Raw genomic sequence first — 26165 nt, forward strand, 5'->3', positions numbered from 1 at the left:
GAGGACAGTGCCAATGACATTGCACTTTGTGAGCCCACACAACAGGTGACACCACGAGCTCACTCCCTAGTGGACAGCTCTAGTCCTGACTACCTGATACCATAGCTCAGAAACAGATCTGGGGGCTGTTACCTCAAAAGGGTTGTGATAACCACAGTGTAAAGTGGAGGGCCTGCTCAATATTCAGTGCGGGCTCTGGTCAGCACAACATCAGTAACTAGGGAGTAACATCCAGCACACACCAAGGAAAGATGCAGCAGGCATCCATACTGAAAACAGCTCTTGAACCCAAAATAGACTCACAGCGATGCTCCCACAGACCTCCAATACCACAGAAATAACTGTTTCTCCTAAACTCATAGAGTAAGAAGAATATAAGTAAAATAATAATAATTTAAAAAGAGGAACCATTCCTACTTAAGAGATCAAGAGAATTCTCCTAGAAGAAAAACAAAAAACAAAAAATGATGAAACAGACCTCTCCAGTCTAGAAGACACCAAGTTCAAAAAATAAAAATAGTGAAGGGATTAAAAACGGCTATAGACAGAAATGCAGATTACCATAAAAAGGACCTAGAAACCATAGAGAAGAACCAAGAATAATTAGAAAACTCCTTTGCCAAGATGAAACCTGAGCTAAGGCAATAAATAGCAAACTGAATAACACAGAACAAATAAGTGATTTGTAAGATAGAATAATGTAAATCATCCAGAGTAGCAGATAGAAAGACAAATTAAAAAAGAAAGCAATATATGAGACTTATAGGCTAATATAAAGTGTGCCAATGTAACTTAACAGGGATGTCAGGAGAAGAAACAGAAAAGGAACTGAAAGCGTATTTGAAGAAATTAAGGCTGAAAACTTCTCCAACCTAAAGAAGGAAACAGATATGCAGGGACAGAAAGCACAGAGGGTCCCAAACAAGACGAACTCAACCAGACCTACATCAAGACATATTATAATAAAAAAGACAAAGTTAAAAAGAGGATTCTAAAGTCAGCAAGAAAAAACAAGAATTAGTTGCAAGGGAACCCCCATAAGGCTACCAGCTGATTTCTCTACAGAAATGCTGCAAGGCAGAAGGGAGTAGCAAGATATATTCAAACTCCTGGAAGGGAAAAACCTATAGCCTAGGATACTCTACCCAGCAAGATTTCATTTAGAATAAAAAAGAGATAAAGAGTTTCTTGGACAAGCAAAAAACTAAAACAATACAGCAATACTAAACCTATTCTAAAATAAGTATTGAAGAATCTTTTACAAACAGTAAAGACACAAGATCTGCACCAGCAGCATATGGAGGTTCCCAGGCTAGGGGTCCAAGTGGGGCTTTATATGCCAGCCTACACCACAGCCACGGCAACGCAGGATCTGAGCCACGTCTGTGACCTAACCACAGCTCACGGCAATGCTGGATCCTTAACCCACTGAGCAAGGCCAGAGATCCAACCCTCGACCTCATGGTTACTAGTTGGATTCATTTCTGCTGCACCACAACAGGAACTCCTAACTTGTCATAAACATTAATCAGCTTCTTAAAGGATTCAGATTATTCTTGACAATTGTGTGTGGAGTGGATCACATGGTCTTGGGTCAGTGACATATGGAATTTCTTACAGACCCCTCCCCAGTTTCATTCGTGAATGACGAAACTTCCTCCCATTTGACTGTGTCTCCTTTTATAGCTTCAAGAAGGGTCAGCTGAATGCAGTGGAATGGCTTGGGCTTTGTAGCCAGGTAGACCACAGCTTAGTTCCTAGCTCTGCAACTGATTAATAGCTTAACTTTGGGCAGGTTAACCTCTGAACCCAATTTTTTCACTTCACAGTAGGAATACTAACTACATCACAGGATTATTATGAGAATTAAACAAGATGGAGTAAAATGTCTGGAATGTATTAAGTGCTTAATAAAGGCATTCCCTGCTTTTGGAGGGAAGAGAAAGATTTTCATTTGTTAAAGTCCATGGTAATACAGTGTTTAGTGATGATTACAAAGTCCTGGTTTCTTTACTAGTTTAACAGGTATTCAAATCTCTTACTTTGTGCAGAGTAGTGTGCTACAGTGAAAAACTGATGCTCCTTAGGGTTGGAATTGTGTGTCTCAAAAGCAGCTGCCTGCCCCCTGTTGCCACTGGGGTATAAGGTGAAGCAGCTGAGAAGACAGCTCTGAAAAGAGGGAACTTTCAGAGAGAATAGAATAATCTACTACTCACTGGTTCAAGGCATTTTTTTTTTTTTTTAATGGCCATACCTGTGGCATATGGAAGTTCCCAGGCCAGGGACTGGAATCCTAGCTGCAGCTGTGATCTATGCTGCAGCTGTGGCAATGCCAGATCCTTTAATCCACTGCACCAGGTCAGGGATCAAACCTGTGCCTCTGCAGTTTCTTAACCCACTGTGCCACAGTGGCAACTCCTCAAGGACTACATTTATGGGACAGTTTCAGTGAGATACAGAGACATGCCCGGACCAGTTGCTCAAAAGAACATCAAACAGCCCTAAGTTCCATTGCCTCCCAAAGTCTCAAGAAGCCTGTAAAAATCTCCCCAAAGAGGCTGAATCTATAAACCTGTCAGTGAATCTTTTACTCCTGATTCATTATTCTAAGTTCTAAAAATGATGCAATGGGTGTAAGGAAGTGAAATGATTCTTTTATGGTATATTATACTGTGTCATATTAATAAAAAAGAAAAGACAGGAAAGTAAAATTGCTTAAATTAGCCAGTAGTACACAGACTTAAAAAAAAGTAAAAATATTTTTGTGAAAGAGATGATAACCACAATGAACAACAAAAGGATAAACATGAAAATGTAAAACAGGACATCAAAATCATAAAATGTGGGGGAGGAGAGTAAGAAAATGTAAGGTTTTTTAAAAATGTGTCTGAGAATATACGACTAATAGTCTAAAGCATGTAGACAACATGCTTAACATACTTGAAAAGCAGGGTAAACCCAAATCAAAAGCATACAACAGAGTCACAAAAACCAAAGAGAATACAATCACAATACAAAAGAAAACCATCAAACAACAAACGGGAAAAACAGGAACAAAAAAAGAAATACAAAATCAACAGGAAAATGATGTTCTGATTGACGATAAATACATCTCTATCAATAATTATCTTAAATGTCAATGGACTAAATGCTTGAGGAAACAGAGTGGCAGATTGGCTAAAAAGAAAAAAACAAGGGCCTACAATATGCTGCCTACAAGAGACCCACTTTAGGGTGAAGGAAACACAAACATTGAAAGTGAGGGGACAGAAAAAGTTATTCCATGTCAACAGAAGTGACAAGAAAGCAAGGGTAGCAATACTCACATCAGACAAAACAGACTTTAAAACAAGGGCCATAAAGGACACCATATAATGACAAATGGATCAATACAAGAAAAGGGTATTACATTCATCAACATATACACACCCAATATAGGAGCACCTAAATACATAAAACAAATATTAACAGACATAAAGTGAGAAATTAACAGAAATATAATAATAGTAGCAGACTTTAACACCCTACTCACATCAAATGGACAGATCTTCCAGACAAAATCAATAAGGCAACAGAGATTTTAAAAATATAATGGAACAGTTAGACTTAATTAATATTTGCAAGACATTACACCCTAAAAGACCAGAATACACATTCTTTTCAAGTGAAGATGGAATATTCTGTAGGACTAACCACATACTAGGACACAAAACAAACCTCAACAAATTTAAGAGGATAGAAATCATTTCAAGGACCTTTGCTTACCATAACAGAATGAAACTAGAAATCAACCACAGAAAGAGAAATGAGGGGGAAAAAAAGGTTACATGCAGACTAAAAAGCATGCTACTTAAAAAACCAGGGCATCAACAATGAAAAAAACCAATGGGTCAACAACGAAATCAAAGAGGAAATTAAAAAATACCCTGATACAGGGAGTTCCTGCCATGGAACAGTGGGTGAAGAATCCTACTGCAGTGGCTCAGGTTCAATCCCTGGCCCAGAGTAGTGGATTAAAAGGATCCAGCATTAGTTCCCACTGTGCAGCAATGGAATCAGCAGTGTCTCTACAGGCCCAAGACACAGGTTTGATCCCCAGCCCAGTACAGTGGGTTAAAGGATCCAGTGTTGCCACAGCTGTGTCATAGGTTACAACTGTGGCTTGGACCTGATCCCTAGCCTAGGAACTCCATATGCTGTAAGGCAGCCAAAGGGTGATGGGGGAAGGATCCAGCATTGCTGCAACTGCAGTGTAGCTCACAGCTGAGGCTTGGATTCAGTTCCTCACCTGGGAGCTACCATATGCCATGTGAGCAGTCACTAAAAAACAAAACAAAACAAACAAACAAAAAAAACAATGAACAAAACAAAGCAAACAAACACTTGAAACAAAGGACAATGAAAACCAACCATACAAAATCTATGAGATGCAGCAAAAGCAGTTCTTGAAGAGAAGTTCATAGCATTACAGGCCTTCCTCAAAAATATAAGAAAAATCTCAAATAAACAACCTAACCTATTACCTAAAAAAAAAAAAAAATTAGAAAGAGGAGAGCAAACGAAACTTAAAGTCAATAGAAGGAAGGAAATGATAAAGCTTAGAGAAGAAATTAATAGAGACTTTAAAACAACAAAAATCAATGAAACCAAGAGCTGGTTCTTTGAAAGGGTAAATAAAATCAACGAACCTCTGGCCAGGCAAACCAAGAAGAAAAGAGAGGACCCAAATGAACAAAGTAAGAAATGAAAGGGAAGTAACAACCCATACTGCAGAAGTACAAAAAACTTTAATACCATGAACATTTATATGCCAAAAAAACTGGACAACTTAGAAGAAATGGAGAAGTTTTTAGAAATATAGAGCCCACCAAAACTGAATCTAGAAGAAATGGATAATTTGAACAGACTAGAAAGGAAAAAGAATTTATAATTTCAAAAAATTCCCTGCAAACAAAAGTCCAGGACCAGGTGCCTTCAAAGGGGGAATTCTACCAAATGTACAAAGCAATTATACTAATCCTTCTCAAACTCTTCCAAAAGACTGAAGAGAAGAAAATACTTCCAAAGTCATTTTCAGAAATCACCATCACTCTACCAAAACCAGACAAAGACACCACCCCCCCCCAAAAAAAAAAAAAAATCCACAGGCCAGTATCTTTGATGACCCTAGATGCAAAAATTCTCAACAAAGTATTAGCAAACTTCATCCAACAACAAAACACATAAAAAAAGATCATACACCATGATGAAGTTGGATTCATTCCAGGGTCCCAAGTATGGTTCAACATATGCAAATCAACCAATGTTATACATAACATCAACAAAACAAAGAACAAAAACTACATGATCATCTCAACAGATGCAGAAAAAGCATCTGATACAATTTAACATCTATTCATGATTTAAAAAAAACTCTTACTAAAGCTAGTATAGAGGGGATATATCTCATCATAATAAAAGATATTTTGCAAACCCACAGCCAACATAATACTCAACAGTGAAAAGATGAAAGCCTTCTTGCTAAAATCTGAGACATGAAAAGGATGCCCACTCTCACCACTTCTATTCAACATACTATTGGAATTCCTAACCACAGCAATCAGACAAGAAAAAGAAATAGAAGGGATCCAAATTGGAAGGGAAGAGGTAAAACTGTCATCATATGCAGATCACATGATACTCTATATATAGAGAACCCTAAAGATTCCACATGAAAACTACTAGCAATGGAGTTCCCTGGTAGCCTAGAGGTTGAGGACCTGCTGTGGCTCAGGTTACTGCTGTGGTTTGGGTTCGATCCCTCACCCTGGAGCTTCTGAATGCTGTAGGCAAACAAAACAAAATAAAATCAGAATCTATTGTATTTCTTCACACTAACAGTGACATATCAGAAAGATAAAGTTAAAAAAATCCCTTTTTAAAAATTAAATCAAAAAATAAAATAAAATACTTGAGAATAAACCTGACTGAGGAGGTGAAAGACTTATAGGCTGAGAACTACAAAACACTGATAAAGGAAACTGAATGTGATTCAAAGAAATAGAAAGATATCCTAGGCTCTTGGATTGGAAGAATTGATGTTGTTAAAACAGCCATGCTCCCCAAAGCAATCTACAGATTTAATACAATCTCTATCAAATCACCCATGACATTTTTCACAGAACTGGGACAAATCCTGAAATTTATATGGAACCACAAAAGACCCAGAATTGACAAAGAAATCCTGAGGAAAAAAAGAACAAAGCAGGAGGCATAACCTACCCAGCCTTCAGACAGTGCTACAAAGCTACAGTAATCAGAATACTGTGGTACTGGCACAAAAACAGACACATAGGACAGTGGAACAGAGAACAGAATGGAGAGCCCAGAAACAAACCCACACACCTACGGTCAATTAATCTTCAACAGAGGAGACAAGAATATACAAGGGAGAAAACACAGTCTCTTTGGCAAGTGGTCCTGGGAAAGCTGGACGGTCACATCTAAATCGATGAGGGCAGAGCACTCCCTCACATCATACACCAAAAAAACTCAAAATGCCTCAAAGGCTTAAATAGAAGACGTGACACCCTAAAACTCCTAGAGGAGAACATTCTGTGATATAAACTGTGGCAATGTTTTCTTAGGCAGTCTCCCAAGATGATAGAAATAAAAGCAAAAGAATAAACAAGGGGGAGCTAATCAAACATATGAGCTTTTGCACAGCAAAGGAAACCATAACAAAATGAGAAGACAACCTATGGACTGGATGAAGATATCTGCAAACGATGTGATCATCAAGGGTTTAATTTCCAAAATATACAAACAGCTCATACAACTCAATAACAAAAAAATAAACAACCCAATTAAAAAAAAAAAAAATGGGCACAAGACCTAAAGAGACCTTTCTCCAAAGGAGACATACAGATGGCAAACAGGCACATTAAAAGATGCTCAACATAGCTAAGTACTAGAGAAATACAAATCAAAACTACAATAAGGTAGCGTTCCCCAGTGGTGCAGCAGGTTAAGGATCCAGTGTCATCACTGCTATGGCTTGGGTTACTGCTACTGCACAGGTTTGGTCTCTGGCCTGGGAAGTTCTACATGCCGTGGACATGGCCAAAAACATGAAATATAAAAATAAAAAATATTAAAACGGTAAAAAAAAAAAAAACTCACAAAAAACCACCTACAGTGAGATGAGATTTTACCTCATACCAGTCAGAACCTATCATTAAAAAGTACAAATAATAAATGCTGAACAGAGTGTGGAGAAAAGGGAACCCCCTACACTGTTGGTGGGAATGTAAATTGGTACAGCCGCTATGAAAAACAGTATGGAGTTTCCTTAAAAAAAAAGCTAAAAATACTGTTACCATATGATCCAGCAATCCCATTCCTGGCATATTTCCACACAAAACTCTAGTTTGAAAAGATGCATGCACCCCAATGTTCACAGCATCATGCAGCACTATTTATAATAGCCAAGACATGGAAGCAATCTAAATTTCCATCAATAGATGAAATTTATATATATAAAATAGAGTAACTCAGCTATAAAAAAGTATGAAATAATGCCATTTGCAGCAACGTGGACGGACCTACGGATTATCATACTAAGTGAGGTCAGACAGAGAAAGACAAATACCATTCTATATCTGGTATACATGGATCTAAAATATGTCACACATGAACTTATTTACAAAACAGCAATAGATTCACAGACAATCACAGATTCTTGTTTGCCAGGAAGGGGGGTGGAGTGGGTGTTTCGGATTAGCACATGCAAACTATTATATACAAAATGGATAAAGAAGGTCCTATCATATAGCACAGGGAACTATATCCCATATTCTATAATAAATCATAATGTAAAAGTAAAAACAAAACAAAACATAAAGCCCATATGATCCAGCAATTCCACTTCTAGGTATTAATCTAAAGAACATGACAACACTATCTCAAAGAAATATCTGTACCCCCATGTTCATTGCAGCATTAATCAAAACAGCCAAAAAATGGAAACAATGGACCTTGAGAGCATTACTTCTAAGTGGAATACGTCAGACAGAAAAGACAAATACTGTATGATCTCATTTATATGCGAAATCTGAAAGAACTCAATAGAGAGCAGAGTGGTGACTGCCAGACACAGGGAAGGGGTGTGGGGGAAGAAAAATGGGTAAAGATAGCATAAAAAAAAAAAAAATACAAGTTTCCAGTTATAAGATAATTAAGTCCAGGGGATGTAATATACAGTGCAATGACTACAGTTAACAATACTGTACTGTATATTTGGCAGTGGCTGGGACTAAATTTTAAAAAGTTCTCATGGCAAGGTAGGAAAAAAATGTACTTAACTATGTACGGTGATAACTGTTAACTAAACTTACCATGGTAATCATTTCACAGTACATACATACATCAGGCCATGTTGTATACCTCAGACTAATATGATTAACGTTGACTACGTTCCAATAAAATTTATTTTGTGCATTCTGAAAACATCAAAAATATACAAATACATTTAAAAAATGACCTAACGTATGGCTCTGCCACCTACAGCATATTTCTCCATAAAAACGGAAGACTACAAAGAATCACACTGTGGAAGAGGTCTGGGTTGTAACAGATCTTTTTTTTCTTTTACCCGCCCCCTGTAACTGCGCTTATAATCAATTTACTAAACCAAATTTTAGAATTACATTATGAAATTTAAGCTGTTAGTTTTTCTGCTTTCTCTAAATATGTAATTTTTAGCCAAACTGGGTAATGTGCCCAATCCTAATGAATACTAACTTACAGAAATTCTATTAAAAACCATCTAACATTGTACACTTTTAATAAAAATCAGTTTGTCTATAAATCTGTAAGTCTATAAATCTTAAACCTTCCAAAGTGTGAAAACTTTTTATCCACAGGGAAAAAAAACCACTTCTTTCATAGATGGGAATGTCATCTACGAACAAAGGGAGGAAAGCAAGTAACCATTTGCTTCCGCGGGAACACAAAGAACTGATGAGACATAAATGAAAAGATTGTTTTTACTTTTAATATCTTGTAATGAAAATCATTAACACAAATGCCTCTCTCCTTACAGAAGATAAACAATTATCTCGAAAAAACATTATATAACTAAGAGGCAAAATATCTGCTTTTAGATAACACTCCTAATTTTGCATTTCCATACTGTTGGGCCAAGGAAGTTGTTTTATTAGTGACCTAAGTAAATCAATGTTACAATTGGAAGTATATGAAATTATAAGCATAATACCTCATTTTTGTCATAACTTTTTGTTTTGTATTTATCCATGGTGGTGATTTCTTCACTACTTTTTCTACAATGTTTCAAATGCCTAAAAATTAACTATTAAAATTAAATTACTATCAGTTGTCTATAACAATTCATACTAAAAGAATGACTAATTTTTTCACTGAACATTAAAGAAACTAGAAAAAGGAAGTTTATGAAATATGAAGTCCCTTTAGTGGAAAATGCTATCATTATGTACATAAGAAAAAATCAATCTAGTCATCAAGTATTCATTATTGATGAGTACCTACTATTTGCTAAGCACTGCTCTGTGTAACTGGAATATATTGGTAAACAATTCAAAAAGGTTCCTGTGCTTTACAGCTTACTATAGGTGGTGGGGAGGGGGTAAGCGTTCAGGAAACAAACACTTAAAAACAAATAAGATGAAATCAGATAGTGAGTGATAAATCCTATGCAGAAAAATAAAAGAAAGTAATAAAATAACAGACAATGGGGAAGGCTACAGGGTGCCCTGAGCACTGATGAGATACTGTTTCTGGATGTGTCTGACAGTGTTTCTAGATGAGATTAACATCTGTAAGAAAAAAAAAAAAAAAAAAAGAGTTCCCAGTCGTAGCACAGTGGAAGCGCATCCAACTAGTATCCATGAGGATGTGGGTTTGATCCCTGGCTTTGCTCAGTGGGTCAAGGATCCAATGTTGCTGTGAGATGTGGTATACGTCCCAGACAGATTCGGACCTGGAGCAGCTGTGGCTGTGGTGTAGACCAGCAGCTGCAGCTCCTATTTGACCCCTAGCCTGGAAATTCCATATGCCACAGGTATGTCCCTAAAAAGCAAAAAAAGAAAAAAAGAAAGAAAAAAAAGAAATCTGAGATCAGATTTCCCTCCTCAACGTGGGGCGGGCCTCACCCAGTCTGAGGGTGTGAATGGAACAAAAGGTGGAGGAAGAAGGAATCTGTTCTTTCTTCCCGGCCTGTACTGCTTGTACCAGGATAGCTCATCTCACATTCTCCAGACTGGGATTTATACTATCAGCTCCTCTGGCTTTCAGCCTTCAGACTCAGGAACTGTATCACCAACTTGCCTAGGTTACCAACCTTCAGATCAGGGGACCTCTTAGCCTCCAAAGACACAGAGCAAATTCTTCACAGTAAATCTCCATGCGTGAGGGGTGGAGGAAAGTGTGCCCTACTGGTTCCGTTTCTCTGGAGGACCCGCGTTCTGCTCCTTTACACTGGTTGGTCAAAGTTGCTATGGTAATCATCAGTACTGTTCATCAAATAATTTGAGTTTTTGTCCCTGAAACTGGTAGGATTGCCCTGAAACTTCCCGACTGCCCTGAAATTAGGTTTGGCCATGTGACCAGATTTGACAAATGGGACCTGAGTAAAAGGAATTTATGCCACTTTGGAAATTTTAGAATCTACAATTTGCTATGCTTCCTTTTCCTTTATGCCATGGGTAATGGTGATGGCTCCAGATGGTGGCTGCTCTCTCACCCTAAGTCCCAGAATGAGAGCACCACACAGCAGAGCTCCCAGCCCATCAGTGAGGCACATGTCAGAAGAGCAAGGGAACGCTGTTCTTTCAAGAAGCCACTGAGACGGGGAGCATGCCTGTTATCACAGCCGGATCTAACCAATCCTGACTATCACAGAAAGTTATTCTGTTTGAGGCAAGCCTTGAATAATGAAAAAGAGTAAGCCACACAAAGAGAAGAACACATGCAATGGCCACAGTGAGAAAGAACTTGGGATATCTGGGGCAGAAAAGACAATGGAGGGAGTTCCTTTCGGGCTCAGGGGAAATGAGTCTGGCTAGCACCCATGAGGACGCAGGTTTGATCCCTGGCCTTGCTCAGTGGGTTAAGGATCCGGCATTGCTGTGAGTTGTGGTGTAGGTCACAGACACAGCTCGGATCTGGTGTTGCTGTGACTGTGGTGTAGGCCGGTGGCTACAGCTCCGATTGGACCCCTAGCTGGGAACTTCCATATGCCACAATTGCAGCCCTAAAAAAAAAACCAAACAGAGAGAGAGAGTGGAATGTAGTACATAAGGAAAGGTGTAGTGTGAAAGGAGGCAGAAAGGCAGAGGCTAAGATCAGATCGTACAGAATCCAAAGGCGAAAGTAACCAGCTTGGATTTCCACATAGTTTCAATGGGTAGCAAGTGAGAGGATTTTAAACTTCACGGGGTAGAAGAGGTAATGAGCCTGTGTCCTCATGGATACCAGTCGGTTATCGAGCCAATTATCCTTTGATTACAGAATTTAAAATGGCAGAGTAAAGACCCTTCTACTCCTCCTCTAAAAGTAACAAACAAAACCAAAACATCTTTGGTGAATAAATGCGCCACAAAAATTGAAGACAGACAATGAATACAGCAATTTTAAGAGTTATGGCCAAACAGAGGAAGATCAAATTTACACAGGGAAATAGTGATGAAAAGCAAGCCACTTGCCTAGAACTCCAGAAAGTTCTGGGAATGTAATTCAGCAGGTACAGGGATAATTAGGGGTGCTGAATAAATGCATTATTTAATAGACTGGGTAAGAAGCGATTAGACTCCATCTGCAGTGCTGTAAAGTTGTCAGACGACCACTTGTCATCATCCCTGAGGGACCAGGAATAAACTGAACCAGAGAGACTGAACCCAGCATCAGAGAAGAGCGGTGGTAAGATACAGACCAAAAGCAAGTACGAAAAGGCTACATAATGAACTGTGACTGGCTGGCAGTCCCCTTCTCCTGCCAAATTTCAGGCTCAGGCAAGAGGCCAAGTGACAGCTTCCCGGAAAAATTAAATTATCCCAGAGAAAGGATCTTTGGACATTTAACATTTAAGGGAACCTAAAGACACCAGCCATCTAGTCACCTGACATCCCTACAGTGAAGCCCATACACAGAAGTTTCAATTAGTTTCCCAGTGTCTCACCCTTAAATATATAAACATACAGGCACAGATCACTAGACATTTAAGAACAATGTCTCGAAAAAGAGAAAAGAGGTATATCAGGCAAAGAGAAAAGGGTGGGGCCTGGCGGGGGAGGGGGGAAGAGGGGAACAACTCAAAACAGAAAATGCAGCAACAGTGAAGATTTTTCAAAATATACACAATTAATATCATTGAAGAGTAGGAAAGGAACTGCATTTATAAAACCATAAATAGGATACTATAAACAGGAATATTCAGAAAATTTTTAAATAGGACACACAGCAAACTCAGTTAAAGGGGTGGAAGATAAAGTTGAGGCAATCTCCCATTAAGTAGAACCAAAAAACAAGAAATTCTTGCACAATAGTAGACCAGAGGAGAAAACTGTATAGAATACAAAATCTGAATAATGAGTTTCAGAAAGAGAAATTGGAGGGAGAAAATCTAAGAAATAACTCAGGAAAAAGACCTAGCACTGAAAGCAGGCATTTACAGACAGAAATAGTCCATCAAGCATCCAGCACATGAATGGCAAGAGGGCCAAAGCACAGCCACCTACAATATCGAACCCAAGAAAGAAAAAGAAGAGCTTCCAGATGTCCACTACAATAGGGAGAGTTCATAAACCAATATGCATCATATTTCTCAATAGCAATGTTGAGAAGCTGGGAAATGATAAATAAGTGCCTTACAGATTCAAAGGAAAAATGATTTTCAACCTAAATTCCTGTAACTATTCAAATGATCAACCAGTGAAGGTTGAATAAAGAATTTTCGATCATGCAGATAACCCCAAAATGTATGCCCTATGCACTCTTTCTCAGGAAGCTACTAATATGAACAGACAAACCATAATAAAAGGAGACCTGGAATTCCTTGTTGTCTAGGAAACAGGACTGAGCACAGAAAGGAGGGAAAGGGAACTCCTGGACCAAGAGTTCTACGGACCTATAGAGAATCCTGCCTACGTTAGGGAGAGAAGAGAGGCAGCAGATGTCATCTCAGAGAGCAAGACCAAGATGCAGCAACTATCTTAGAGTCAAAAAACACACAAGTTTAGGCTAATTAACAACAAATTATACATATGATGAGTGAGAAGAAATACAAGAATATATCCCATTTACAATAACAAAAGATAAAATGAAGTATCTAGTTATAAACTCAAGAAATATGCACATCATATGATAAAATTATTTATAATTTTATGTATAAAATTTACATATAAAAATTATTTAATGCTCCAGAAAAATAGATACATACTTGAATGAATGGAAAGATATATATACCATTTCTTGGGTAGAAAGACTCAGTATCATAAAGATGCCAGTTTTTCCCATTTAAATTTATAAATTAATGTGATTTCAATTAAAATACTCTAAAACTCCATTTCTTTTGCAGCTAGAAAACTGTTTTCTAAAACTTAATTAGGAAGAATAAGCAAGAATTTCCAAAAAAGAAAACTAACAAGAAAGAGCTAGCCCTACCAAGGATTAATACCTAATTAATCATATGTAATTAATACAGTCAGGTACTGGCATATGAAACAACAGAGACGATTGGAATAAGAGAAAAGTTCAGACTCAGCCACACACATGCTTATAGAAATGTATTCATCATAAAAGAAACAGTTCAAATCAGTGGTGAAAAAAAAAATTTTTTAATTTACTTTTATTGGCGTATAGCTGATTTACAATGTTAGTTTCAAGTATACAGCAAAGTAAATCAGTAATAAATATATCTATTCTTTTCCCCTAATAGGTTATTACAAACTATTGAGTAGATTTTCCTGTGCTACCCACCCCACCCCACCCCCACCCCTGTTCCCTGGTTGTTTTGTTTCTGGATTTTGGGTTACAGAAATGTTTTTTTTCTACTCTCTGAGTTTAAAGGATTTTTTTCCTATGCTTTCTTCTCGTAGTGTCTGATTTCATTATTTCTATGTTTAGACTTTTGAAACATTAGGAATTTATTCTAGTGTATAGGTTGAAGAATCCAGTTGTCTTAATGTTATTTATTAAAAAGTCTTCCTGAGTGAAGTCAGAGAAAGACAAATATCATATGATGTCATTTATGTGGAACCTATAAAAAAAGATACAAAAGGACTTATTTTTTAAAAAAGGAACAAATACACAGATTTCAAAACCAATATTATGGTTACCACAGGTCAAACTCTTGGGGAGAGGGAAGAATTGGGAGGGTGGAAAGAAGTGGGCAGGTGGGAATAACACATACACACTACTGCATAAAACAGATGATTAATGAGAACCTACAGTACAGCACAGAAAAGTAATAATAAGCACAGAAAAAGATGTCTGGATCATTAATCATTATGGAAATGCAAGTCGAAACCACAATGAGATACTACTTCCATCTCATAGAATGGCCATATTCAAAAACAGGACAAGTGTTGAAAAGCTGTAGAAGGGAGTTCCCGTGGTGGCGCAGTGGTTAACGAATCCAACTAGGAACCATGAGGTTGCGGGTTCAGTCCCTGCCCTTGCTCAGTGGGTTAACGATCTGACGTTGCCCTGAGCTGTGGTGTAGGTTGCAGACACGGCTCGGATCCCACGTTGCTGTGGCTCTGGTGTAGGCTGGTGGCTACAGCTCCAATTCGACCCCTAGCCTGGGAACCTCCATATGCCATGGGAACGGCCCAAGAAATAGCAAAAAGACAAAAAAAAAAAAAAGCTGTAGAAGAAATAGTATCTTCATACATCACTAGTGGGAATGTAAAACGGTACTGCTGCTTTAGAAAATTGTTTGGCAGCTCCTCAAAAGAAGGGGGGAAATGTTGCCATGTGAAGCAGCAATTCTAACAGGCATATGGTCCAAGATGTTTATCAAAGGATACAACCTTGCAGTTGTAAGTTATGGGGATACAATACAAAGCATCTTGATTATAAATAACAAATACTATATGGCATACTTGAAAGTGGTAAGAAACTAGATTTTAAATTTTCTCACCATAAAAAAACAAATTTTGTGATGTTACAGAAGTGTTAGCAAACTCCAGTAGTAGCAATGGCAATATGTGTATCAAGACAACATGTACACGTTCAATTTACACAGTGTTTATGTCAACTGTATCTGAATTTTTAAAAATCTATGTCCAGTGAAACCTTGGGCATGTATATTCATAGCAGTATTTCTTCATAATAGCCAAAAAGTGAAAACAATCCATGTGGTCATCAACTGATGAATGGGTAAACAAAATGTGATATATCCAATGGAATATTATTCCTACAATGGAGTACTACTGAGGCATAAAGAGGAATAAAGAACTGACCCATGCTATGACATGGATGCACCTTGAAAACATCATGCTGAGAGAGGAAGCCAGACATAAAAAGATGACATGTTGTCTGACTCCGTGATCGGACGTGTCCAGATCAGGCCAGCCTATGGAGACAGGAGGCAGGTGAGTGGATGCCTGAGCAGGTGTGAAAACATCTGGAATTAGATAGTCGTAATGGCTGCACAACCCTGAGAATGTGTTAGAAATCATTAAATTGAGCACTTAAAACACAAGTCACCAAAGCTAACAGATCTGTCATCTTGTTGATGTGAGGAGTCAAAAGAATTTTTTTTTATGGCTGCCCCTGTGGCATATGGAAGTTCCTGGGCTAGGTAGGGGTCAATTCAGAGCTGCAGTTGCAGGCCTATGCCACAGCCACAGCCATGCCAGATCTGAACAGCATCTGCAACCTACACCACAGCTTACGGCAACACTGGATCCTTAACCTACTAAGTGAGAACAGGGACTGAACCTGCATCCTCACGGGCACTTTATGTTGGGTTCTTAACCCACTGAGCCATAAAAGGAACTCCTCAAGAGAAGATGATGCTATAGCTTCTATTAAAATTTTTCTACTAAAAGGAACTTTCAAACTATGATCAGTTGTGGGTTTTTTTTTTTTGGGGGGGGGGGTTGCCATGTTCACAGCACAAGGAAATTCCCAGGCCAGGGATCAAGCCCATGCCATAGCAGTGACTATACCTTAACCCACTGAGCCACCAGGGAGCTCCCACAATCACTTCTTTTTAAATGTGTCTCCCGTTCCCTCCCTGAGACCAGCTCCCTTCCCACTAGGAAATAGCTCCTGTCTGCTTTCATTGTTACTACATTTTGTAAATAATCATACGGAAAATTTCAAGCACATACAAAAGCAGAATTATAAGAACCTTTTATGCTTCAATAATTTTGCCATGTATTTTAAATCTAAATTATTTTCCTCAAATTCCCAAAAGTATCAAATGTTCATTACTGTCCATAGTAATTTATCCTTAATAAAAATAACAATGATTGGAGTTCCCGTCGTGGTTCAGTGATTAATGAATCTGACTAGGAATTATGAGGTTGCAGCTTCCATCCCTGGCCTTGCTCAGTGGGTTAAGGATCCGGTGTTGCCATCAGCTGTGGTGTGGGTCACAGATGTGGCTTGGATCCCATGTTGCTGTGGCTTGGTGTAGACCGGCGGCTACAGCTCCAATTGGACCCCTGGCCTGGGAACCTCCTTATGCTGAGGGAGCAGCCCTAGAAAAGGCAGGAACAAACAAGCAAAAAACAAAACAAAGCAATGATTAAATGTAAATTATAAATTCAGTTAAAAAAACAAAGTTGAATCTTTATATCCTCTTCTTACCACCAAAATAAATAAAAATCAAATGATTGCATACCACCAGCTCTCCAGTATCAACAACGATATCTATGCCTACATAACCTAGGATATTTAGTAACACAAAGGTACTTTTTATATTATTAATTTGACTCAAATTGTTTTACTGAATAAGTACTCTGAAATACATCCTGGATGACTATGAAAACTCAGACCAAACAATTAGAAATTCTCCACTGCACAAACATGCTACCTCTCAAAGGACTCCCTGTTCCTCTTTAATCTGTTTTAAATGTGCTGCCCACTAAAATATCAGACTGAAAGTCAGTCTCCCAGCGAGTACCTTGGTCACAGCAGAAGAGGGTAGAAGCCCTCCTCTGATTAAAAGGTATGAGTTTTTAGATCATATAGATATTAGTTAGCCTTTGCAGGTTTTTTTTGGTTTTGTTTTTTTTTTTTTTTTTTGGTCTTTTAATTTTCACCAAAATTGCAAAAACTGTATCTATCCTATTTTAAGATTGCCATTGAAGGCAAATATCTTTCAAGGGTTTTGTTTTTTTCACATTTGTAGCTCTTTAGAAAAGTGCTGTGATCTCTCCTACTATATGGTTAACCTTTATTTTTTTTTGGCTTTTTAGGTCTGCACTTGTGGCATATGGAATTTCCCGGTTCCCAGGCTAGGGGTCAAACTGGAGCTGCAGCTGCCGGCCTATGCCATAGCCACAGCAACACAGGATCTGAGCTATGTCTGTGATCTATTTCACACCTCACAGCAACGCTGGATCCTTAACCCACTGAGCGTGGTCACGGATCAAACCCGAAACCTCATGGTTACTAGTCAGATTCGTTTCCACTTCACCACTCCTGGTTTACCATTTTCTTAATGAGTCTTCAAAATTCCTTTACACACCTGATGAACAGTATCTTTTGGGTTATCATTTCTATTGCCAATATTGTCCCAGTTTCCTTGCTTATAATGAATTTTTCAGTTTTAGATTTTTTTTTTTTTTTTTTTTTTTTGTCTTTTTGCTATTTCTTGGGCCGCTCCCGTGGCATATGGAGGTTCCCAGGCTAGGGGTCAAATCGGAGCTGTAGCCTCCGGCCTACACCAGAGCCACAGCAACGTGGGATCCGAGCCGCGTCTGCAACCTACACCACAGCTCACGGCAACGCCGGATCCTTAACCCACTGAGCAAGGGCAGGGACCGAACCCGCAACCTCATGGTTCCTAGTCCGATTCATTAACCACTGCGCCACGACGGGAACTCCCAGTTTTAGATTTTTATATTATCAAATTTGCCAATCTTTTCCTTTAAGATTTTGCCCCTAGTTATCACTTTCCTCAACTTAAAATTTAAAAAACACAGGAGTTCCCATTGCAGCTCAGTGGGTCACAAACCCAACTAGTATCCACGAGAATGTGGGTTCGAGCCCTGGCCTTGCTCAGTGAGTTAAGGATCTGTCGTTGCCATGAGCTGTGGTACAGGTCGCAGACATGGCTAGGATCTGGCGTGACTGTGGCTGTGGTGTAGGCCAACAGCTACATAACTCCGATCCAACCCCTAGCCTGGGAACCTCCATATGCCACAGGTGTAGCCCTATAAAGAAGAAAACAAAAAATGGCCCCAGCAGTGCTAAAGTATGTCCTGTCTCCTGGATGTCACAGCTGCAATATACTGGGTGTGTCCAGTGAGCATGGCTCAGGCCCAGTTAAGGTGCTTCTCTTAAGGACTCAATCACCTCAACGTTCGGAACCAGGAACCTGTCTAGAGAGAAGATAGGAAAGCTACCACGTTCCTGGCATCCTAAAAAGTGCAGTGTACAGCGCTGTTCTGAGACTGAAAGCCACAGAAATTCACAATCACATCTGGGTTCGGGAAAAGGCTAAATCCTCCTCAGCCAGTGCTGGCTTGCAGATTTCCAAAGGTGATATCATATGAAAAATGTTAAATTTGCAGGCTAATCCTCTACAGGAAATGGATTCTGTAGAAGAACATATTTTGGACGCTGACACTGGTTTGTTTTACCAGGATGCTGGCAAATTTTAGCTTACAACAATGTGTGGCCAGAGTCTTGTAGAAACTGAATCCTGCATTTCCCCTGGGGCAAAGGGTCAGTATTTTTCGATTCAGAGTTTGTGGTGAACATAACTACGCTGAATAATAAGAATCAAGTGTAATGATAACAAATATGATCTTCATTTTTTAAGTGTTTTGAGAATAGCCATTTTTATAACATGATAAAGTAAACACCCTGAAAGCCATTTCAGGTAAGAGATGATGAAGACTGAAGCTTCTGATGTCTCAAGTTAGAGACAGCCAACTCTGGATAAATACCAGTATGGGGAACAGAGATTACTGTGATCCTATAATTAGCTCCTAACATTATTTCCTAATAAGTCTTTTAAAATGACACAATCACTGTTTTCTAGGAACTTAATCTATGAAATAGGGCATATGTTTGACTTAAAAATTATTTTAAATTAGCCAATCATTTATTACCCAGCAACCATACTAGCCCATGCTAAGTTAACCAGAATGCTTCACATCTCAAAAAAAAAATGTTTTTCAAGAGGAGTCTGTCATTGTTTGTAGACTGTGCAAACTTCAAATCTGAAGAAAATGACAAACAACAATTCTGTACTTCAGAACTGATAGAATATGAATTAGAATACATATTAGCACCATGTTGAAGATATTCAAGAGCAGAAAAAGAACAGAAAATAAGTCAATTTTATTCAATGCAAACAGTTTATACTAAAAGAAACATGTCTTGCCTAATAAATATTTGAATGAACTCAAAAGGCAGGCAACTCCAATAATGGTTTGTACTTTCACGCACATTTTAATAAACACAACATACTTCTACAGACAACATCTAGGTGTCCTCAATCTCTACTGACTTCTCTTCTCCTAATACATTTCCCTTTATAATTATCATCTCTCTAATTAATGAAATGTGACCAAAGTCTGCAATTGAACTTCCCCATTATTTAGATTCTGAATGCATGAATCAACTATAATTGTTTAAAATCCTGAATTATTTGAAAGTCCATATAAGGATATTTTATTGCAACAAAGAAGCATATCCCATTTTACTATATATATTTACTATAATGAGTGAGCAACAGAATAAAGAACTAAGAAATTACATAACCACTTTCTAAATCAAAGCAAATACCTAGGAGGGGTTAGAACAGAGGGTACTCCTCCTGCACCAACATTGCACATCCAGAACAACAGGCGTTTGTTTACTTTAGGCTGACATTTGGCCTCTGGGCAGAACATTCCTGTCTTATTTTTCATATTGTCTTATTGAACTGTTATAATATACAAAATTTATAATATCTTTGGAAATGTTTAAAGTATTTGATTACTTATACAAGAAAATCTGAAATCTTACAATTATCTTACATACTGTGAAATGTATGGCTACAGCAGATACAAGCAATAGTGGACACTGATATCAGCCAATAAATCTGGCACTTTCTACCATTAAATTGCCAAATACTTGTTATTTTCATACAATATCTGTTTCTAAAGTACTCTGAGTTTTAATTTGGCTAAAACGTGTATCCCATAATCTTGACAAGTTGTGTCAAAAAAGTTTGGTCTCATTTCATATTTCTAACTAATAGGAATTTGACTGCCGGACGCTGTGATAAGAATTTTGAGGTCCACTGTAAACCAACTATAATGGAAAAAATTAAAAAAAGAATTAAAAAAAAAAAAAAGAATTTTGAGGCCAAGGAGTAAAACAATGGGGAGGAGCAGGAGGAGAGTGAGGCTCCAGAAAACTTTAGAAAAAATATAAATATTAGTTGTTTCACGAAGGCACTCCACAGGTGCTGGGAAAGCCCACTGGGAATGCTCAGCAAGTACACCTGAGGGAGAAGTACAGTGACGGGAGGAAAGCAGACATTGACCAGTAGCGACCAGAGTGACGTGAACCTCACAGCTCACAGGCTTCTTCCCTCAGGACCTGGTACTCAGCTTAGACAATGAATCTGCTTCTACTATGGCTCCATCTCTGGAGAAAAACCTGTAAGTGGAAATGATACCCTCAATCTGGAGAAACATTAGGGATCACCTGAAATCCAGACAAAAGCCAGAGCTATCCCGGGTGCTAAGCAGCAGCTCTCGGAAAACCTTCTCAGGTGGCCTCACTCTCACCCGCAGGCACAACTTTACCAAGGCTGGCATAACCACTTAGGCAAAGACATCCAAGTGCTTCTGATGCCTGTCAAAGTCGCAAGCTTACTCTATGAGCTGCAGAACACTAAGCCACTGCTCAAACTAGAGCAAAGTGCTGAAAATGGGTGGTAGCTACCCCAGACACCACTGGTCTCAGATGTGAGGCAGCACCATTAGGAAACACCAACCAACGCTACCTTGCTCTCCACCTTCCCGGACCACCAGCAGAGCAAAAGTGCCAGGGCCTTTTTGACGAACCTGAAAAGACTTGAGGTTTTCTTCCCAGATAATTTTTCAGGCTATTTAGATTATCCTCTGTAAGAAACTTTGTAAGATTCCTCAAAGACAAGTTCTGAGATAAAGGTTTAAAGGTCACAGGGCACATCATTTTCTATCAGCCATTTCAAAGAGAACTTTCTAAAAGAAAGCATATAGGCATATATATTCAGCCTACTTTAAAAAAAATTAAAACCTGAAACTTGAAAAGTCAAAAAAACAAAAAACAAATGGGAACTTTAAAATAGAGCACAGAGATTCTGATTTAATGTTTTTGTTAAGAAAAATAAATAATTCAGATGCTCAGTCATGACTGAGTACCACTGTACTACCAAGAGCATTGCAATATGTCATCTAAAATCCCAAAAACTTTAAAAGAACAAAATGATGCAAATACTGGTGGCCTAGTAGTTAAGGACTCAGCATTGTCATTGCTGTGGCTCAGTTTCAGTCTGTGAACTGGGATTTGCTGCAGGCAGAGCCAAAAAAAACCCCAAAAAAGCAGATACTACTGCTACTAAGGTTGACAATGGCATGTTTTTCATTACCGTTTAAAATATGCAAATGAACATACAGATGGCCAAAAAACACATGAAAAGATGTTCAACATCACTCATTATCAGAGAAATGCAAATCAAAACCACTCGGAGGTACCACCTTACACCCGCCAGAATGGCCATCATCCAAAAGTCTACAAACAATCAGTGCTGGAGAGGCTGTGGAGAAAAAGGAACCCTATGACACTGTTGGTGGGGTTGTAAAGTGGTGCAACCACTGTGGAAAGCAGTATGGAGATTCCTCAGAAAACTAAACATAGAACGACCATTTGATCCAGCAGTCCCACTCCTGGGCATCTAACCAGAGAAAACCATGATTCGCAAAGGCACCTGTACTCCGATGTTCATGGCAGCAATATTTTCAATGGCCAAGACATGGAAACAACCTAAATGTCCATCGACAGAGGAGTGAATCAAGACGATGTGGTCCATATACACAATGGAATATTACTCAGCCATTAAAAAGAATGAACTACCAGCATTTTGTGCAACATGGATGGACCTAGAAACTATCATGCTAAGTGAAGTCAGCCATACAATGAGACACCAACGTCAAATGCTTTCACTGACATGTGGAATCTGAAAAAAGGACAGACGGAACTTCTTTGCAGAACGGATACTAACTCGCAGACTTTGAAATACTTACGGTTTCCAAAGGAGACATTTCGGGGGGTGGGGGGATGCACTGGGATTGTGGGATGGAAATCCTATAAAACTGGACTGTGATGATCATTGTACAACTATAAATGTAATCAACTCATTCAGTAATAATAAACAAATAAATAAAATATTCAAATAAACCAAGAGAAAGTCTAACTTCAAATTGGATGGGTGGTTGTTTAGTTTGTTGTTGTTTTTTTAATAATGATTTTTATTTTTCCATTATAGCTGGTTTACAGTGTTCTGTCAATTTTCTACTGTACAGCGAGGTGACCCAGTCACACATACATGTATACATTTTTTTCTTACATTATCATGCTCCATCATAAGTGACTAGATATAGTTCCCAGTGCTATACAGCAGGATCTCATTGCTTATCCATTCCAAAGGCAATAGTTTGCATCTATTAACCCCAAATTTCCAATCCATCCCATTCCCTCCCCCTCCACCTTGGCAACCACAAGTCTATTCTCCATGTCCATGATTTTCTTTTCTGTGGAAAGATCCATTTGTGCCATGTATTAGATTCCAGATATAAGTGATATGGTATTTGTCTTTCTCTTTCTGACTCACTTCACTCAGTATGAGAGTCTCTAGTTCCATCCGTGTTGCTGCAAATGGCATTATTTTGTTCTTTTTGTGGTTTTATTCCATTGTGTATATATACCACGTCTTCTTAATCCAATCATGTTTAGCTCTTAATTCATTTGAAAATAACTGAGACTGAAGCTAGTTTTATTCTAATAATCAATATGAAAATAAAATTTAACTTTCAAAGTATTTATATTTAAGTTTCTTAACTGAAACAATCCAACATGAATATTGATCACAATCGAGAGGCTTCTTAAAAGTTGTATGTGTAGAATATATACATGAAGAATAGGAACGTATACGTTTCAAAATGAAAGATACAAGGCGTTTTGACATTATAGGAAGTGTGATATTTTTAAACATAAGATGTTAAATTGGAGTTCCCGTCGTGGAGCAGTGGTTAACGAATCCGACTAGAAACTATGAGGTTGCGGGTTTGATCCCTGGCCTTGCTCAGTGGGTTAAGGATCCAGGCGTTGCCAAGAGCTGTGGTGTAGGTCGCAGACGCAGCTCGGATCCTGAGTTCCAGTGGCTCTGGTGTAGGCCAGTGGCTACAGCTCCCATTCGACCCCCTAGCCTGGGAACCTCCATATGCCGCAGGTGCAGCCCTAGAAAAGGCAAAAAGACAAAAAAAAAGTCACCTTAAGTTTTATATCCTCTATAATTTAAAAAGATAACATCTCTAGTAGTAAAATATATATATATATATATATATATATATACACACACACACACACGGCATCAATGGCAAAGCAAATATTCTCACGTGTTCCCACAAGTACTGAGCAGTTAAAGTAGACATATTCAATATAATTTGAGAAGTGCTCCATATCAAAACTCAATTGAAAATTAAAGACTTGGTTTCCCTAACAGCATTTCTCAGATGCAGTTCTGAGACACAAAAACAATCAACAAGCAGATAAGTCAAGAATCTACTGGAGTTCCCTAATGGCTTAGCAAGTTAAGAATCCAGGTCACCCGCTGAGAGCAGGAACAAGACAAGGATGTCCGCTCTCGCCACTACTCTTCAATATAGTTCTGGAAGTCCTAGCCACAGCAACCAGAGAAGTAAAAGAGATCAAAGGAATCCAAATTGGAAAGGAAGACGGAAAGCTATCGCTATTTGCAGATGACATGATACTACACCTAGAGAATCCTAAAGACTCTACCAGAAAACTGTTAGAGCTTATCCACGAATTTGGCAAAGTTGCAGCATACAAAATCAATACACAGAAATCGACAGCGTTTCTATATACTAACAATAAAAAAGCAGAAAAGGAAATTAGGGAAGCAATCCTGTTTACCATTGCATCCAAAAGAATAAAATACCTAGGAGTAAACCTACCTAAAGAGACAAAAGACCTGTACTCTGAAAACTCCAGGACACTGATGAAAGAAATCAAAAATGACACAAATAGATGGAAAGATATAACATGCTCTTGGATTGGAAGAGTTAATATTACCAAAATGACTATACTACCCAAGGCAATCTACAGATTCAATGCAATCCCTATCAAATTACCAAGGACATTTTTCACAGAACTTGAAGAAAATATTTTAAAGTTTGTTTGGAAGTACAAAAGACCCAGAATAGCCAAAGACATCCTGAAAAAGAAAAATGGAGCTGGAGGAATCAGGCTCCCGGACTTCAGACTATACTACAAAGCAACAGTCGTCAAAACTGCATGGTACTGGCACAAAGACAGAAATATGGATCAGTGGAACAGGATAGAAAGCCCAGAATTAAACCCACGCACTTACAGCCAACTAATCTATGACAAAGGAGGAAAGACTATACAATGGAGAAAGGACAGCTTGTTCAATAAGTGGTGCTGGGAAAACTGGACAGCCACATGGAAAAGAATGAAATTAGAACACTCCCTAACACCATACACAAAAATAAACTACAAATGGATTAAAGACCTAGATATAAGACCAGACACTATCAAACTCCCAGAGGAAAACATACGCCACTCTCTGACATAAACAACAGCAACATCTTCTCAGATCCACCTATCAGAGTATTGACAATAAAAAGAAAAATAAACAAATGGGACCTACTCAAACTTCAAAGTTTCTGCACAGCAAAGGAAACCCTAAACAACACAAAACGACAACCCACAGAATGGGAGAAAATCTTTGCAAGTGAATCAACTGACAAGGGATTAATCTCCAAAATTTATAAACAACTTCTGCAGGTCCATACCAAAAAAAACAAACAACCCCATCCAAAAATGGGCAGAAGATCTAAACAGACAGTTCTCCAAAGAAGACATACAGATGGCCGAGAAACACATGAAAAGATGTTCAGTGTCACTCATTATTAGAGAAATGCAAATCAAAACCACTAGGAGGTACCACCTTACACCAGTCAGAATGGCCATCATCAAAAGGTCTACAAACAATCAGTGCTGGAGAGGCTGTGGAGAAAAAGGAACCCTATGACACTGTTGGTGGGGTTGTAAAGTGGTGCAACCACTGTGGAAAGCAGTATGGAGATTCCTCAGAAAACTAAACATAGAACGACCATTTGATCCAGCAGTCCCACTCCTGGGCATCTAACCAGAGAAAACCACGACTCGCAAAGACACATGTACTCCAATGTTCATTGCAGCACTATCTGCAATAGCCAAGACATGGAAACAACCTAAATGTCCATCGACAGAGGAGTGAATCCAGACGATGTGGTCCATATACACAATGGAATATTACTCAGCCATTAAAAAGAATGAACTACCAGCATTTTGTGCAACATGGATGGACCTAGAAACTATCATGCTAAGTGAAGTCAGCCATACAATGAGACACCAACGTCAAATGCTTTCACTGACATGTGGAATCTGAAAAAAGGACAGACGGAACTTCTTTGCAGAACAGATGTTGACTCACAGACATTGAGAAACTTATCGTCTCCAGAGGAGACAGTTTGGGGGGTGGGGGGATGTGCCTGGGCTGTGGGACGGAAATCCTGTGAAATTAGATTGTTATGATCATTATACAACTACAGATGTGATAAATTCATTTGAGTAATAAAAAAAAAAATAGGAGTTCCCGTTGTGGCGCAGTGGTTAACGAATCG

At 38.6% G+C, this 26165-nt stretch overlaps 1 protein-coding gene and 1 long non-coding RNA gene across 43 annotated transcripts in view; one reads left to right on the forward strand and one right to left on the reverse strand.

The window, feature by feature from the left end:
• The window catches only part of ZMYND11 (zinc finger MYND-type containing 11), a 134815-nt gene that overhangs the window by 99979 nt on the left and 8671 nt on the right, over positions 1-26165 (reverse strand). The window lies entirely within an intron of this gene.
• On the forward strand, positions 16717-23670 carry LOC146399634 (uncharacterized). Its single transcript, XR_014818201.1, has 2 exons — positions 16717-17871; positions 18416-23670. It is a non-coding gene; the product is annotated as an uncharacterized LOC146399634 (long non-coding RNA).

This window comes from Sus scrofa, chromosome 10 (assembly GCF_054392235.1).
Source record: "Sus scrofa isolate SSC_HxYL_T2T_F1_AM1 chromosome 10, Sscrofa_HxYL_maternal_Yorkshire_Landrace_v2.0, whole genome shotgun sequence".
NCBI classification, from domain to species: Eukaryota; Metazoa; Chordata; class Mammalia; order Artiodactyla; family Suidae; genus Sus; species Sus scrofa.